This window comes from Mastomys coucha, unplaced genomic scaffold (assembly GCF_008632895.1).
Source record: "Mastomys coucha isolate ucsf_1 unplaced genomic scaffold, UCSF_Mcou_1 pScaffold9, whole genome shotgun sequence".
Classification (NCBI taxonomy): domain Eukaryota; kingdom Metazoa; phylum Chordata; class Mammalia; order Rodentia; family Muridae; genus Mastomys; species Mastomys coucha.
In genome coordinates, this window is record NW_022196915.1 from 49,738,847 (window position 1) to 49,752,613 (window position 13,767).

General features: G+C 44.8%; 1 long non-coding RNA gene across 2 annotated transcripts in view; it reads right to left on the minus strand.

Annotated features, from left to right (window-relative positions):
* LOC116084652 overlaps positions 1–13,214 on the minus strand; it is a 25,508-nt gene extending 12,294 nt beyond the window's left edge. The window contains exons 1-3 of one of the 2 annotated variants that reach the window (XR_004116202.1): positions 12,991–13,214; positions 12,318–12,356; positions 1,249–2,399 (exon numbers count right to left, since the gene is read on the minus strand). This is a non-coding gene — a long non-coding RNA (uncharacterized LOC116084652). Of the gene's footprint in view, positions 1–1,248; positions 2,400–12,317; positions 12,357–12,990 lie in introns of those variants that run through there. The other variant, XR_004116203.1, reaches the window with a different exon arrangement.
* Positions 13,215–13,767: the final 553 nt, after the last annotated feature.

The following is a 13,767-nucleotide window of genomic DNA, read 5'->3' on the forward strand; positions in this document are numbered from 1 at the left end:
ATGCAATAAAACTTAAAAAAAAAAAAAGAAAATTAGGAATGTGTCAGTACATAAAAGCCTGTTTGAGGTGCCTTCCAATCTTATGATGGTTTAGAGTCTGTCAAGGACTAAATAATAAATGAGAATTCCTGGTGTGTGTGGCTCATGTAATCCCAGCACTTGGGAAGTAAAAGCAGAAGGATCAGGAGTTCAAGGCCAACTTCAGCTACACAGTGAGTTCGAGACCAACATGAACTATGTGAGCTTCCGCCTCAAAGAATCCAAATCACTAAGTAAACAAACAAGGCTGCTGAGAGAAATCCTCTTACCAGAGACACTTCAGTCCTGACACTTGTTAGTAATGAACCTGGTGTACCACTTGGGCCCCAAAATGACAAAGAAAAAAAAATGTTCACACTGAGGTGTGTTACCAGTGTGCCCTAGACACACCTGCTGTGACCCAGTGGAATAAAGATGTGGTCCACAGCTGTGCACAGTACCTAAGGCTTCACAGAACAAACTTCGATGCATCATACAGAACAAACTTCGATGCATCATACGTTTGTCTGTCATGTTTTTAATCATGTTTAAGAGTGTTTTGTTACTCGAAGGCAGAGGCAGGCAGATCTCCAAATTCAAGGCCATCCTAGTCTATAGAGTGAGTTTCAGGACAGCCAGGGCTATACAGAGAAGCCCTGTCTTGAAAAACAAAAACAAACAAACAAACAAAAAACAAATAAAAAAGTGTTGTTTTGTTGTTGCTACTTATTTTGCTTTTTGTTTGTTTTGGGGAAGTGGTTTTGGTTTGGATTAGGCAAGGTCTAACTATGAAGCCTTGGCTAGCCTGGAACTCCTTATGCAGATCAGGCTGGCCTGTCTGTGCCTCTTGAGTATGGGAGTTAAAGGTGTGCACTACCATGCTCAACATGCTTTCTTTGTTTTTGTATCGGGAATGAATCTGTAGCCTTACACAAATTAGACAAATGTTCTGCTATTGAGCTATATGCCCAGCCACTGTCAGTATTTTATAGTGTGTGTGTGTGTGTGTGTATCTTTGTGTGTGTTTGCTCACTGAGACAGAGTGTGATGTTACCTAGCAGCAGCCTCACCCATCTTGAGTTTATCACATAACCTGGTCACAGTGTTTCCTTCTGTGTTTGATTTCCTGTTGTCTTGTTCATCATGTCCTAGGAGTACTCAGCGTGCGTCTGTCTCTGGTATGTGTGTGTGTGTGTGTGTGTGTGTGTGTGTGTGTGTGTGTGTGTGTGTGTGTGAGAGATAATAAATAGGTTGATAGATAGTAGATAGATAATTATAGACAGATGATTGATAGATAATAGGTTGATACATAATATATAGATGATTGGTAGATAGTAGACAGATGATCGATAGTAGATATTAAATATATAGTAATAGATAACAGAGATATAGATAACAGGCATGGAGAGATAGGTAAGTGCATGGTGATACCCTAGTGTGCCTATTTTCTGTCAACTTGACCCAAACTACAGAGGGGAGGGAACATCAATTCAGAAAATGCCTCTGTAAGACGGGGCTGTAGGCAAACCTGTAGAACATTTGCCCATTGTGGGCAGTATAGTCCCTAGCGTCTATAAATGGCCTACCAGATAAGAGGACTTGCCATGCAAGTCTGGCAACTTGAGTTCAATCCCTAAATGCCAGGAAAGTTGGAAGGAGAGAATCAGCTCCACAAGGTTGTCCTCTGATCTCCACATGCATGTAGTGTCATGTGAGTGCACATCCTGGGCTATGGGAGACCTGTCTCCTAAAGCGGGCATCGGGGATGTTGATAGCATGCTTACCTAGCCTGCATGAGGCCTTGGATTCAATCCCCTGCACTGCATAACCAGGTGTGCTTACACTTGTCTGTAATACCAGCACTTAGGAGGTAGAGCCACAAGGATTAAAGTTCAAGGTCATCCTCTGCTTTAAATCAAATTCAAGACTAGCCTGGGTTACATGAGACTCTGTCAAAGGAAAAGGAAGGAAGGACCCGGAGACAGAAGGGACACAAAGGGAAGAGAACGGCGCCTGGAGCTAAATAAACCAGAAATCGTCTACTGTTTTGGCCTTATCTTCTGTACTAACAACCTAAATAGAGTCACTCAGGATGAAGTTCCTCAACACCAGCTCCAAACTAGGAGAAAGGAAGGGCGGTTCTATGAGTCCAGTGTAATCACTTCCCACTGCCATAATCATTAAACCAGGAAGGTAGTCACCGGGAGTCTCGCTTGCCAACCAAACACTCATCCATTGTTCAATCTCAGGACCTAGCTGGGCAAGGAAAGCAGCATTGTGTTTTGTCCCTGGCTTCTTCAAGTCTTTTTTCTTGAAACAGACCTCCTCTGCGTGGCTTCCTGTAGCACTTTATAATTCAGTCACTGAAGTGTTGCTCCGTGCTAGAATGAAAAGATAAAGCTAACTGAGATCTTTATTGTATTTATGTATTATGTATTATGTATTTATTAGGCAGGGGTGGCTGGGTGCTAGCGGATCAAAACTCAGATTGTCAGGCTTGATGGCTAATACTTCTATCCACTGAGCCATCCTGCCAGCCCCCATTTAAAACCTTTAAAGAAAAAAAAAATTTTTTTAATTCCAGTAAAGTGACTGTCTAAATGAAAATACCCTGAGACCCAGACAATCCTGAATCAACCACTGGGGGATATCCCCCAGGGAAAGTATTCTCTTGCTATGGTCAAAGAGAGGTCCAGATGTGATCAAGTCATGAATAGCCTCATCTCCCCATGCCTTTCCTCCCAGCGCGAGGGAGGCAGCTTCTGCTTTATATAGTATGCTTCAGGAGTGTGACCTCCCCCAGCCTCAAGTGGGCTGAACCAGGCCTTGTCCTTGCCACAGAGCAGCTAGCCCGCTTGGGTGGAGTTCATGAGATAAAGAAAGCCCTTTTGTCAAGTCGCTTCTCTGCCTCTCCAGAAGTTCCTGCTAGGAGCCATGCCCTGCTGAGCTGCTTCACCTGCCTTCAGGACAGAACAACAAGATGCTAATTAGGCCACTAGATCCTGGCTTACTGGGGGATGGATTTCCCTGCCTATATAGTCTCAGATTCTGAAATACACATTGGACCTTGATCGGAACCTTTTGACTTGGTCTGGTTATTTCTCTCGCGGTCCGATTCCCCTATTTTCCCCCAGACCCCTGCCTCTCTTTCAGGAACCCAGTTTGCATAGCTGCTGGTGGCTACACAGGAGTGCTAGGACTACATAGAAAGACCCTGCCTCAAACAAAACAAAACAACAAAAAAGAACCCATCCAGGCCAAAGACCAAAGATGCACATCTAATGTGTTCTGGCTGTGCTATCCCAGTAGCATCCAGCTCTCAGCTCTTCCTCAGCCTCACTTGTGGTCCATGGCCTTGCTGGATGCTATTTTATTTGTATCCAAGGACTTTCTGAGGCTATTCCAATATTTGGCTCATAATAGCATTGGCTGAGAGAAGGGCAAATGAGTGAATTATGGCGCTCAAACCCACTTCTCATGCGGAGACTTGGTGCACCCACTCTAGGTAGCTTTCAAATGCCAAAACTGGATCCCAATAACATGAGTGCTATAACATTCTCCAAAATCAATCAGACTCAACCCACATGGGAGAGTTGAGAAGGATTAGGCTAAAAAATTTTTTATAGAGGCTAGAGAGATGGTTCAGTGGGTAAAGGCACTTGCTACCAAGCCTAAAGGTCTGAGCTTAACTCCTGGGACCCACATAGTAGAAGGAGAAAACCAATTTCCAAAAATTGTTCTCTAAGCTATACACATGTACCATGGTATGTGCACATACACTCAAACACACACATACATACTACATATACCATACACACATGTACATACATACAAAGACACAAACATAATTCAATATTTTTTATTATTATTTTCTTTTTTAAAGATTTATTTATTAGCCGGGCGGTGGTGGCACACGCCTTTAATCCCAGCACTTGGGAGGCAGAGGCAGGCGGATTTCTGAGTTCAAGGCCAGCCTGGTCTACAGAGTAAGTTCCAGGACAGCCAGGGCTACACAGAGAAACCCTGTCTCAAAAAACCAAAAAAAAAAAAAGAAAAAAAAGATTTATTTATTTATTTTATGTGGGTACACTGTTGCTCTCTTCAGACATCAGAATGGTATCGGATCCCATTACAGATGATTGTGAGCCACCATGTGATTGCTGGGAATTGAATTCAGGACCTCTAGAAGAACAGTCAGTGCTCTTAACTGTTGAGCCATCTCTCCAGCCCCTACTCAATACTTTTTTTTTTTTTATATTACTTGACATGTACAGATGTTCCTGAACAGGAACAAAGTAGATCCCACTAAGGATGCCTGACTAAGAATGGTGGCTCTTACCCCCACTGCCCCTGGCTGCTTTCCTAGAGGCACACCCAAATGACTGTGACAGGTGTTCACCTGATAGAGATCATCTTCTGCTGTGTCACTTGAGCCAGAGGCAACAAGACTAACATCACAGTTGGTGTGAGCTGTTCCCCCAGCCCCAGGCTAGTGTCTGGACTGGCAATACCTGCTCTGAGCTTTACCACATAGAAGATGGTGTCCACCCCAGTGACACCCCCAAATGCCAAGTGACAATATCACCATGGAGGTGACTCTCTCTGCACCATGTTCAATGAGGCAGGTGCTGGCAAACATGCACCAACAGCAGTGGTGATGCTCACATTGATACCCACACTAGCTCTTCCACCGCAGGTAGCTCATCAGAGCAAGGATGCTGCCAGCAGCTATTCCTGTAGGGGGCTATGCCATCACCAAGAAGGCTGCTAACCTCATCTCAGACTGAACTCAAGCCGTCTGACCAATGCACAGGGCTCCAGGGCTCCTTGGTTTGCCACACCTTTGCGAGGAAACTGACCCTGGTTCATCTGTCTGCTAGTGGAGTGATCTCTGGTGATTACAGCAAGAAGCCAAGCTGGGGTTCTCAACTCGAAATCTCCAGGTTTCCACAGGTATTGCTAAGTCCATCCTCATTAGTCACATCCTCAGAGTGCTTAGATTGTATCTTCCTGGTAGACAAGGAACCTGGATACCAAGTGCCCAAGCTGTACTAACCTCAACTTGCTTGTTAGCAAGGACACATCTTCCACTACCACTCGCACCAGATTTTATGGAGAGTTGAATGTCAATCTGGCAGACTCCATACCAACCTGAAATCCTACCCCTACATACACATCCATGTAGACGCATAGACCCCTGCCATTTCTGCTAAGAAAGCCTATCCAAGCACCAAAGAAACCTCGGATGGGGCAGCAACACCTCCTGGTCAAACTATACCAGTGAGGGGTGGCTTGATCAAGAAAGAACCTGAATTAGAATTCGCCATTCTTCCCTGTGTCTTCCATCTGTGTCTGTGATTACTGGTCTGCCTGCAGTCAGGCCATTGTGTATGTCTGAGATCTGTCCCCATTGCCTGTTGTGCTGTGCCTGTCTTTAACAAAGGGCTTTGCTGTGTATGTATTTACTGAATAGCACATTAAAGGGATATGGGAAAGCAATGAGGAATACAGAAATCTCCAACAAAGATTTACAAGGGAAAAAGTTATCCTACCAACTCCAACTGACCCAGAGTAGCGCTCAAAACTGCAAAGGGGTATTATCAACCATAAAGAACATTTATAGGTTGCTTGTTTTGTTTAATGTTGTTTTTAACTCTTGAATGCTTTCCGCAAGTGATTCCAAAACACACGTGTGTTATTCTGGGTCAGGGGCTGGAAGAGTACATAGTTTAAAGCTGTGTATCTAGCTTAGGTTGTAAAGCTGAATGCATAGGGCATCCTAGGCCTGATAAGGTTGAATGTCAATTGTTCTCTTAAGGACAGGTTAAATTTAAACTCATTGAAGGCACGGTAGAATATCACAGTAACTACATACTCTTAAAGGCATATTATTAACTTGGTCCCCAAAGTCCAGCAAAAGTTCAGTCTCTTTGAAGCCAAGAGATATTTTCAGGGAAAAAAAAATCACTTTAGCCTATTGTGGGCAGTTTTCTGTAACAGAAGTACCAATGCCTCCTTTGAACTGGGCAACTGGATGGTAAACACCGACCCCCACCATGGTAAATACATGGCTTGCTGCCCTCTGTACCTTATGGATGGGATTCCCAAAGATGTGCTTGCTGCTGTTGCTACCCTCTGCTCCAAGCACAGGATTTGGTTTGTGGAATGGTGTCCTGCTAGCTTCAAGGCTGTGCTAATCATCAGCTTCCCACTGTGGTACCTGGAAGAGGCCAAGCCAGCTCATTGTGAGCATACTGTACGGCAGCCATTGCTGAGGCCTAGGCTAGCCCGGACCACAAGTTGACTAAGAGAGTGAAGGGAGGAGACAAACACTGATTATCCACTCCTGCTTTAGCCTTGCTGGCAACCGTTCCAGTTGTCTGATTAGACTGTATTAAAAAATAAGGCTGGGGAGGTGGCTCAGCGGGCAAGAGCACGTCCTGCTTGCAGAGGACCTGAGATCAGTCCCTAGCGGCCATGCCAGGCACTCACAAGCTTTTGTATATTCCAGTTCCATGGGGCGGGGGTGTCCTCCTTTGGGACAAGTGTGCTCTGCAGGTAGATTCTTCCTTCAGATATGGCCGCCCTCTAGGGGAGCTGGACCACCCTGCTTGTCTCTTAGCAGCTACTGGGTGTTTTCTGGTGGCATATCTAGGCTGGGTGAGTGGGGCCACAGCTCAGATCTCCTGCATAGTCAACCCCACAGCATCCTACCCTGCCTGATCTCCTTAGTTGAACCACATGAGTGAAGACGGAGGCCTACTGAGTCCAGAACTCTAATATAAGGGAGCTCTCTTTAACTGGTTATACCAGGTTGGGGTAGATAAGCCTTTGTAGGCTCAAAGTCCAAAAGGTCTGTGAAGAGACCCTAGTAGGCCAGAGCATGGCAAACATGGCTCTGGCAGGTCTTGCCACATTCCTTGTTCCTTAATATACATTCCTAAAGCTAGCACCAAGGCCCATTCCCTTATTTGGCCACTTCTTCCTCTGAGGGTGACCACCAAGGTCCAGCTATCAAAGTATTTAAGTTCATCCATCACAAGTCCCTGTGGCTGCTCTAATGAACATGCCCAGTCAAAATTCAACACCTCCTCTAAGATCAACAATTGATAATGAAACCCTATGAAACTGAAAAGCTTCTGTAAGACAGGACACATCTGTCTTACAGAATAGGACAAAACTGCAGCCTACAGACTGGGAAAAGATCTTCACCAACCCTACATCCGACAGAGGGCTAATATCCAAAATATATAAAGAACTGAAGAAGTTAGACACCAACAAACCAATTAAAAATGGGGTACAAAGCAAAACAGAGAATTCTCAACAGAAGAATCTCAAACGGCTGAGAAGCTCTTAAAGAAATGTTCAAGGTCCTTAGTCATCAGGGAAATGCAATCAAAACAAGGTGATTCCACCTCACACCAGTCAGAATGGCTAAGATCAAAAACTCAAGTGACAGCAGATGCTGGTGAGGATGTGGAGAAAGAGGAACACTCTTCCATTGCTGGTGGGAATGCAAACTTGTAAAATCACCCTGGGAATCAATCTGGCAGTTTCTCAGAAAACTGGAAATACTTCTACCTGAAGACCTAGCTATACCACTTCTGGGCTTATACCCAGAAGATGCTCCACCATACCACAAGGACATGTGCTACACTATGTTCATAGCAGCCATATTTATAGTAGCCAGAAACTGGAAACAACCCAGATGCCCAACAGAGGAATGAATACAGAAAATGTGACTTATTTACTCAGCTACTAAAGATAAGGACATCACAAATTTTGCATAAATGGATGGAACTAGAAAATATCATCCTGAGTGAGGTAACTCAGACCCAAAAGGATATGCATGGTATGTACTCACTTATTTATTTTATTTTACTTTATTTTATTTTACTTTATTTTATTTTTTTTGTTTTTTGAGACATGGTTTCTCTGTATAGCCCTGGCTGTCCTAGAACTCACTCTGTAGACCAGGCTGGCCTTGAACTCAGAAATCCACCTGCCTCTGCCTCCCAAGTGCTGGAATTAAAGGCATGCACCACCACTGCCTGGCATGTACTCACTTATAAGTGGATATTAGCCATTGAGTACAGGATACTCCTGGTATACTCCACAGACCCAAAGAAGCTAAGGATACTTGAATCTCACTTAGAAGGGGGAGTAAAATACTCACATAAGGCAGGTGGAGGGAGGGAAGTGGGTAGGAGAGGGGATGTGAAGGGAAATGGGGGTTTCAGGGTAAGGTGTGGAGACAGACAGGAGAATGGTCCAAAGGACTGAGAGAATGAGTGGAAATTGATGGCCAGTGAGGGTGAGTGGGGAGGGCATCTCTAGGATGTGCCAGAGACCTGGGATGGTGAGGCTCCCAAGAATCTATGAGGGTGACTTTAGCTGATACTCCTAGCGTTGGAGATTTAGAACCTGGAGTGGCTACTTCCTGTAGCCAGGCAGGACACTAGGATAAGGACAACCCGCCTACAAAACTTTCAACCCCAACTTTGTCCTGTCAGCAAGAATTGCAGGGACAAGGATGGAGCAGAGACTGAGGGAATAACCAACCAATAACTGGCCCAACTTAAGACCCCGGGAGGAGCTGCAAGGGCTTATTAAAATCCAGATGTACCGGAAGTGATGGGGCACACCTACAACTTGAGACTTGATGGACAAGCACCAGTCCCTGACACCACTAATGACCCTCTGTTATGCTTGCAGACAGGAGACTAGCATGGCTGTCTTCTGAGAGGCTCCACCCAGCAGCGGCTGACTGAACCAGACACAGAGTCCCACAGGCAAACACTGGATGGAGCTCAAGGAGGCTTATGGAAGAGTTGGGGGAAGGACTGAGGTACCTGGAAGGGATAGGAACTCCACAGGAAGACCAACAGAGTCAACTAACCTGGACCCTTGGGGACTCCCAGAAACTGAACCATCAAACAGAGAACATACAGGGCTTGGGGCCCCCAGCATATATGTAGCAGATGGTACAGCTCAGCCTTCATGTGGGTCTCCCAACAACTGGAGCAGGGACTGTCCCTAAATCTGTTGCCTACCTATGGATCCCATTCCCCAACAGGGCTGCACTAGATGTGCCAGGGTGGGGGAATACCCAAGGGACCTCCACTCTCTCAGAGAAGAAGGGGAGGGGAGGTGCGGGGAAAGACTGTGTGAGGGAGAGACCAGGAAGGGGAGGGGTGGAACAATTGGGATATAAAATGAATAAATAAGTTATTGGTAAAAAAAAAAAGAATATTGAGAAAAGATGTAATTTATATTAAAGTTTGCTTTTATATTCAAGTTAGCAGTTTGATATTTCAAAAATAAAATATTCAAAATTGAATTAAAACAAATTAAACACCTCATCCTAACACAGTATTTCCCCCTTCATCTTTATAAACTGCCATTTGCCTATGTGCCATGTCTGTCCCTTGTCCCCTGAGGCAAATATCCCTTCCCCTCTCCCTGTTCTCTTCCTCTTCTCCTTCATCCTCTATCTCCTGTATTTATCTCTTGTTCCCTGCCCTCTGTTCCTTTGGGGCAAATCAATCTCCTTTGTGGTAAGAACTTGGTCTTGGGGTATCTTGTGCTGATGAGGTCCTTAGTCTCATCCATCAGAGAATAAGGAGGCTGCCAGGGACAGGGAGAGGGGAGGAGAGGGATGCAAGGCTGTGGAAGAGAAAGGGAGATCTGTGAAGGTCAAAACCACAGAGGAATCAGTAAAATCGAGAAGGACCTGGGAGTGGTGGGAGACACCTGCAACCCCAATGTTTGGAAAGCTGAGGCAGGGGGATTGCTATGAGCTCAAGGCCAACCTAGGCTATAGAATGAGAACCTCTGAGGGAGGGAGAGGGAAAGGGAGAGTGTGTCCTGTGTTATGGATGGATGGATTATCACGCTCCATTGCATGGCTATTTCTGCCTACAAACTTCAGAGTTTCCTTAGTGTGCCATGATTCAGATGTGTGTGGAAATCAAGCAAGGGGCCAAGTTTTATGGTCAGATTAACATATGTTCAAGGCTCAGAAACCAGAGTTCAGAGGTGGCTCGAAGACACCCCTGACTTCCCCATTCAAACCAAGGTGCTTCCTCAGTCACAAACACCTATAATCACAGCGCTTGGGAGGTAGAGGTAGGAGAATCAGAAGTTTAATATCATCTTGTCTATATAAGTTTAAGGCCAGCCTAGGCTACATGAGACATTGTTTCAAGCAAACAAACAAACAAAAATTTCTAAGATGAATAGATACATAGATAGATAGAGAGATAGAGAGATAGATGATAGGAGATAGAAAAATAGCTTTTCCTCCTTTTTCACGATTGTTTTTGTATTTTTTAAATTACATTTTAATTGATTTTGTGTGTGCGTGAGCATATATGTTCGCGTGTGTTCGTGTGTGTGTGTGTGTGTGTGTGTGTGTGTGTGTGTGTGTATGTGTGCGTGTGTATACATGAGTTGTGTCAAAGGGCAGACACGAAGGTCAGAGAACAACTCTCAGGAGTCCATTCCCTCTTTCCACTTTTCTATGCACTCTCAGGGTTTGGCAGCTCGCACGTTTGCCCACTGAGGCACCTCTTCAGCCTCAGTAAAAGAGGATAGAAAGCTAACTTTTTTCTAGTTTTGGCTCGACCATAGTTCATGGTGGATCTGTGAATTCTACTTCTGTACATTGAAGTAGCAAGAACAACTTTGTGGAGCTGGAGAACTGGCTCAGCAGTTAGGAGCACTGACTGCTTTTCCAGAGGTCCCAGGTTCAATTCCAGCACCCACACAGCAGCTCACAACTGTCTATCACTCCAGTTTCTAGGGATCTGGCATGCACACACACACACACACACACACACACACACACACACACACACGCAGGCAGAACACCAATGCACATAAAGTCAATCAATCAATCAATTAATTAAAAGACCAATATTGCATCCAAAAGAATCCAATATATGTCCTTCTTTTGAGTGGGCTATTGTGAAGGCCAGGCTTTCTTTTTAATGCCATTGACCTTTGGGGCAATAGGAACCAGACATTAATAGTCACAGATATCTGTGCCACTGACCCCCTTACAAAAATGGGTTAAAAGGATAATGCACTTGTTCTAAGGAGCAGGGCCCTATAACCTGCAAATGTTCCCTTTTCTCTATACCTTTAAAACTATATTAAAATTAAATTTTGTTATAGTCTTATATAATATGTAGATTGTACTGCTATACATAAAGCACTGCTTTTACATTTTGAAATTAAGAATAGCAAAGGCTGAGTGTGGTGGTGTACACCTGTAATGTCATGGCTTTGGAAAGTAGAGACAAGATGATTAGAGGCTCGAGACATCCTTAGCTATATAGTAAGTTCAAGGTTAGCCTGGAATGCTTTATTGATGAAGAACAAGAAGAAGAAGAAGAAGAAGAAGAAGAAGAAGAAGAAGAAGAAGGAGGAGGAGGAGGAGGAGGACGAGGAGGAGGAGGACGAGGAGGAGGACGAGGACGAGGAGGACGAGGAGGATGAGGAGGACGAGGAGGACGAGGAGGAAGAATAAGAAGGTGATGCTAATGATGAAGAAGATGAAGAAGAAGATGGTGATGATGATGATGATTTTTTAAAAATCAACAGGGGCTAGAGAAATGTCTCAGCAGTTAAAATCATTTACTGTTCCTCCAGAGTTTGGCTTCCACCACCCACATTGGGTGGCTCATAACTGCCTATAAGTTCAGCTCCAGGGGATCCATGGCCCTCTTCCATACAAGCATGACATGCATGCACTCAAACACACACACACACACACACACACACACACACACACACACATACCACACACACTACACACATATACACACATACACACACATACCACACACACTACACACATATACACACATACACACACATACACGCACACACATACACATACATACACGCACACAATTTTGTAAACAAATGAATAAATCTTTTAAAAATAAATAAAATCCCAAAAGCCATGCAATCGGACTGCTTCTGCTAGATGAGGGCTTAGTGTCAAGCTAAGTACCATGAGTCTATATCTACGCCAAGTCAGCTAGCCTCTCTCTCTGTCTCCATACCTACACCAGCCCAGCTCCATAGCACCCTGCCTCGGTTACTGGAGGCATCCTTTGAATTACTGGCCTGCAACCCCAGCCACCCTTCCAGGCATGGCTGTGGGCTCTGGAGAGCACTCCTACATGATTGACAAGCAGAACAGAACAGGAAGTGAGAGACTGATGTGAAGGACATCCCCTTTGCCTTCTGCCTTCCACGCCCTACCCAGCTCCTATTGCAATACCTACCAGTTTCTCACGTGTTCCTGAAGACTGCTCCACTCCACCCTACACAGACACAAGTGCGATGGTAAACAACAGAAAAATGCTTTATATGCACAGTCACAGACATTACAATTATCAGAAATCATCTTGCCTACACAGTGCTTTAGATAAACAAACAAGGATGGAGAGCCCCTGGCAGGCAAACAGCTGGTGAAACAAATGATTTCATATCTCAACATGGACTTCTAAAATCCAAAGATATCCGAATGCCACAGTTCATGAATAATAAAAGACCAGCAGCAAAATAATTTGAAAATTATTGTGCTTTACAGATGAGCTACAAACCCACTTCCTTAAAACCAATAAATTCCTGAACATTATTGATTGGCCATCTTCAGCATGCCTGCCTGTGTTTCTAAAATGGACAAAGCACTCAGAGGCCAAGTACTTCAAGGCCAAGGGTACAGGTGCCAATGCAAGCCAGAAGAAATACTACACACTAAACGAGGGGCCACTTTTTGTTGTTGTTTCAGTTTTGTTTATTTTGATAAGATCTCGGGTTCCTCTGGCTGGTCTTAAACTCTGTGTAGCTGAAGAGAGCCTCGAGGTTCTAATCCTCCTGCCTCTACCTCCCCAGTGCTGGAATTGTAGGTGTGTGCCGCCATAGCTATGTTTTGAAACGGGACAGTTAACTCACCTACTCTTAAGGTAGCTCTCAGTCACACGCTTTCTGCTGGCCCACAACCAAGAAACTTCTCTTCATCTGGCCTGTGAGCTGGGTCAAAGTGACAGAGAAACCACAGTGCGTAGTCCCCTCTTGTCATCCTTTCTGATCACAGACGTTGCTGAAGGCACAAAGCTGTCTCTCAGAGAGCTAAGTCAATAGATCTGTCCCAAGGGGAAAGCGTGTGCCCAGAACAAAACCACTCTGGAACATTCTATAAGAGCTCCAAATAGAGGGCCAAAGGAACCAGCTCAGTTCCTGTAACCCAGAACTTCCCTGCCAGCTTCTCCAAAACCTTGGAGAGCATCCAAAGAGCACTTCATGGTAAGATGTTGACTGTGACCTCAGCAGAAGAGCCGGGCTGAATCAGCAGACCGACTGCTAAGCACCATGTGACTTTGGCAGGCTCTTAGCCTCTCTTGGATTTTCTCATCTGTAAAGTGCCTACCTCCCAGGGATGCTAAGAAGCTCAAATTAACCCGATTATGAAGATGACAATGTGCTGTAAACATCAAGGAGTCACCTGAATGTAAGCATTCTTTCATGGCACTTTCAGGATGGGCAGCCCTTAGTATCCACAGGCTCCACATCTGTAGATTTAACTAACCACAGACAAAACATTCTAAAAAGCTGAGTGTGCGTGCTTCAACATCTGCAAGCTAGAACATTGCATGTTTGAGGCTAGCCTGGGCTTTGCTGTCTTTAAAAGGAAGGAACGAAGGAAGGGAGGGAGGCAGGGAGGAAGAAAGA